We start from the raw sequence: 5,022 nt of genomic DNA, 5'->3' as shown, positions 1-5,022 counted from the left end.
ACAGCATCAGGAATCAGTACAGTCAGACCTCATGTTGTGTTAGGTTCATGTTGCATCTTTTCAGCTTGTGAACGTGGCAAACCCAGAAGTGTATACTTCCAGGTTTCACCACACGTGCAGAAGCGTTCTGCGCATTTCGTGCATGCGCAGAAGCGCCACTCTAGTTGTGGACTTTTCGGGGTGAAAACGGCACCCTGGAACAGATCACGTCTGCAACTAGAGGTACCAATGTATATATATATAAAGTTAGCAACCCCAATCAGTGTATGGAAAACCACCATTTCTGGAAGGTTACTATTCTCAAAAATACTGGACAAAATGAAATGTGAGGATAATATATTTAGAATACACAATTGTCTAAAGATTAGAGAGCATTTATGCTCTGCATCCATAATATATGACCAACGCATGTTCCACAGGTGACCAAATTCCTGCACGGAAGGCAATTTGTTAAAAACCCACACGTGGATTTTGTTGCATGTCAGGATGTGCCCAAGGTGCTTTCCACAGAGGAATTTAGAATTGAGTGTAACAGCTCTAAGACACATTAAAATAAACTCATCAAGGGGAAAATACCCCCATACATCATACAATGAAGACTACATTTTAAATAGAATTACAAATATCATATACGTACAGTGCTGAAATACTAGAAACAGTAGCAATAATACTGAGCAGATTCAAATAGAAAATTTATTCGGTTTCCCATTGACTTCAGAGGTTAAAAGTGCTAGTCGACTGTCAGTGGTAAACAGTCGATCAGAACCATTGTTGGATTGACCATGCCAACATTAATACTTTTGCCTCTCTCAAACTAACTGCTAAAGAGCATGGCAAGATTAAAGTGAAATCAGTGTGTGTGTGCGCGCGCACACACACACACACACACACATATGTGCACAGAGTTTATGGCTAATACTAAGGCACTTGAATACATTTCATATCTAGGACATTCACCCATGCATTTTACTTTTTCTGTGGTATTTTTCACCCGAAATAAAGAGTGTGTACAGCATATTCACTACGGTTGAATTATTCAATCTCTTTAGACCTAGGACACAAGACCTTTGATTTCTTATGCATCTGCTTTCATCCTAATTGCCAAAGAATCATGGGAACTGTAGTTTTTGTTAAGGGGGCTGGGAGTTGTAGCTTTGCGAAGGGTAAACCAGTTCTTGGGACTCTTTGGCGGAAGCCATGAACTTTAAATGTACACAGCCTCAGAGGATGATAGAAAACAACCCACAATTGTTTCATTATAGTTCTGTTTAACGTTCCAATATAGTTTGTCATGAGCTCAAAGTGATGAGGGCAGTTTTATAAAAACCCTATCTATGGTGACACACCATAACACATTGGCAACATCGTGCACAATTCTTTTTGCAGCTTTCATTCATTTTAGTAGGTGCTTGTGCAGAGAAACTTCCTGGTGGAATGTCCTTTAGTTGTCCATTCATATTTACTGCCTACCACCATCAATGAGGCTTATTCTCTACTACTTTCCCCCCCAACAGTTTAGGAACTGCTGCCTAAATGATGTTCCCCAACAGAGAGGGGCACATTTAGTGCCTGAGAAACAACACCCCATGTTCTGAACTCACCTGTGGTAAAAAAGATTACATATTCTAGGAATTTGCCACCCTTTTTAACCTTGCCTCAAATCTGCTATCTGGGGTGAACCTCTCTCTCTACCTCCTAGTAGGGCCAGCTAGGGATGCTTTAACAACAGTGGGTCTCGCCACAGGGACAAGGATCTGACTAGCCTTGAAGCTGCCAGCCTTTGCGGGCCTGTGGTCATGTTTGGAATTTGGGAAAAGTGCCATGGGTGGGCACCAGTCACAAAATAGCTGCCACGGGGTGAAGGGCATAACAAAAAAATAAAATAAAATGGTTGCCACATCTAGAGAAGCAGAAAAGAGACAGAAATGCGGAAAAGGTGTACATGCCCCCCAGTCAGTGTCTGCTCTTGCTCATAGAAAGAAGATCATTGCCCCTCTTCTCTGTTTTGAATGGGTGGGTGTTCAATCTTTATGTGTTTGTGGGGGCTGGTGTAGGGCATAAGTCAGTGAAAGCAAGAACAGCATTGAGGATGTGGGTTTTTGAGGGGATATTTACTAAGATCCTTTGCAGACACCATAAAGGGTACTCACAGGCATCATATTGGCAGTGCCTGCTTTTTTAGCTCAGATTATATATAACCCAGAACAATTTTATTAATTTCTACTTTGGTTCTCTCAGTAGTGATGTATGGAAGTGAGAGCTGGACCGCAAAGAAGGCTGATTGCCGAAGAATTGATGCTCTTGAATTATGGTGCTGGAGGAGACTCTTGAGAGTCCCATGGACTGCAAGAAGATCAAACCTATCCATTCTTAGGGAAATCAGCCCTGAGTGCTCACTGGAAGGGCAGATCCTGAAGCTTAGACTCCAATACTTTGGCCACCTCATGAGAAGAGAAGACTCCCTGGAAAAGACCCTGATGTTGGGAAAGAGAAGGAGAAGGGGATGACAGAGGATGGTTGGATAGTGTTCTCGAAGCTACCAGCATGAGTTTGACCAAACTGCAGGAGGCAGTGGAAGATAGGAGTGCCTGGCGTGCTCTGGTCCATGGGGTCACGAAGAGTCAGACACGACTAAACGACTAAACAACAACAACACAGTGGAACCTCTACTTACCACCATAATCCATTCCGGTGGCCCATCCTTTAGGCAAAACGGGTCACTGATAGAAGTGCCATTGTGTGCATGTGCAGACGGCGGCAGCCGCTTCTGCACATGCGCGAATTTACTTCCGGGTTTGCCGCGGTCGCGAGTTGGATCGGGCCCAAGTAGAGGCGGTCGTAAGTAGAGGTTCATCCTTGTACTAAGCTTTAAACCTATTTTAACTAGCAGTATTATCTTTCAATGCACAAAAAAATGTTATCTGTTCCTGACAATGCACAACATGTTTATTACAAACAAATTTTCTCTCGCACGCGCCCCATTCGTACAGGCATTAATGGGACCTGCCCATGTTTTATTATTTACTACTCTAGGTTTGGTTATGTCTGAGATTTATAAAATGCTAACTGAGTGCTCTTTAGATAAACATAGGTAAAGATAGGGATCCAACACTTTCGACACTGCTAGGTGCTAGACCTCTGTGAATATGTGGGTAGTTTCTTTTGCCATGGAAATAGTAGGAGTGACCTCTCAAATGCAGGAAATCATTTGCAAATTAAGCTATAATCTTCTCTATAACAGAGATGACAAACACCTAAAACTGAGATGGTATACTCAGGGCTGGGAGTAAAGGTAAAGGTAAAGGTACCCCTTACTGTTAGGTCCAGTCGTGAATGACCCTGGGTTTGCACGCTCATCTCGCTCTATAGGCTGAGGGAGCCGGCGTTTGTCCACAGACAGCTTCCAGGTCATGTGGCCAGCATGACTAAGCCGCTTCTGGCGAACCAGATTTGCTAATTTGCATAGCCTTATTTTGTTTAATTTATTCAGTAATGTTTACTGTTTTGGCTGGCCAGTCCTGGGTGAGGGAGCAAAGTGTAAGCAGGGCACTGAAACCCCACACCAACCCTCCAAATCTTCAGAATAAAGTTGACATTCTGAAGACAATGAATTCTGTGGCCTCTACCACATTCTGTACCTTTTCTGTGTGCAATTGCAGAACACAGAACATACTTAACGTCCGCATGCTTGGGGCAGTTTGTTCATATACCGGTATTTCTCAAACTTGGGTCTCCAGCTGTTTGTTGGACTACAACACCCATCATCCATGACCATTGTTCCTGCTAGCTAGGAGTGATGGGAGTTGTAGTCCAACAACAGCTGGAGACCCAAGTTTGAGAAACATTGATACAGTCGTATCTTGGTTGTTGAACGGAATCCATCCCGGGAGTCCGTTCGACTTCCAAAAACGTTTGACAACCAAGGCGCGACTTCTGATTGGCTGCAGGAGTTTCCTGCACTCAATTGGAAGCCGTGTTGGACGTTCAACTTCCAAAGAACGCCCACAAACCAGAACACTTGCTTCCGGGTTTGTGGCGTTCGGGAGTCAAAACGTTCGAGTCGCAAGGTGTTTGAGATCCAAGGTACGACTGTACTTGGTGAGGGAGAAATAATGGTAGTGTCTTTTTGAGAGCTCCAGAGTTGTAACCAGTGATGACTGGTTAACCCAACATCAGACAGGGGTTGTTATGGCAAAGAGAAGAAACTGCATCTTCGATATGGGCCCAAAGAGTGCCGCTCTGATCCCTGAATTGCTTAGGCTTCAGAAAATGGAGTACCAGATGCTGACCAGAAGTTAGCCACTCCTACTGTTTGTTCTCAGGCAGAGCTGTTGAAGAATATACATTTTCCCCATGGAAAGAAGACCAGTCTCCAAAGACGCATTCCACTCTGCTCCTGCAAATTCCTCTATCGTCCTTACCTCAATCACTCTACAGCTTGTGGCTCGCTAGGCCAAACACAGATCCCTGCTTATGTAAACGGACTCGCCAGGAGCCTGATCAGCCTTCTTGCGTTTGCTGCCTTCCTGGTGGGGTGAATGCAGCTTTGTAGATCATGAGGCTGTGCAGGCCTGATCGGATCCTCTGATGAGAAATTGGTTTTACTTGCCATTTCCACCAGTGGAATGCAGCTGAGTTCCTGCTGACATGCTCATGGCTTCAGGACTCTGCTGGCGTTTAAAAAAATTCAGTTGCGTTGCTTTTCCCTGCTGCTGATCCTCCCTACATGGACACGCTTGCATTTTTCTTACTTAACAGCAGATTGTTTTGAGCCGGATTATGCTCTTTTAATTTTGTTTCTGGCTATGTGGGTAAAATATTGATATATTTTTAAAGCTGCGGTGGTGTTTGGTTAGGTTTTTACTCCACGACACAATGCGACATGCTTAATGCATCAATTTGCACATTTGATAAGGGATTATGTTTTGGACATGCCTGCATCTTTTAATCTCTCCCACCAAAGAAAGAAAGAAAGAAAGAAAGAAAGAAAGAAAGAAAGAAAGAAAGAAAGAAAGAAAGAAA

Source organism: Podarcis melisellensis (assembly GCF_964234715.1).
Source record: "Podarcis melisellensis genome assembly, chromosome: 4".
Lineage (NCBI taxonomy): Eukaryota > Metazoa > Chordata > Lepidosauria > Squamata > Lacertidae > Podarcis > Podarcis melisellensis.
Note: the sequence above shows the minus strand (reverse complement) of the source record.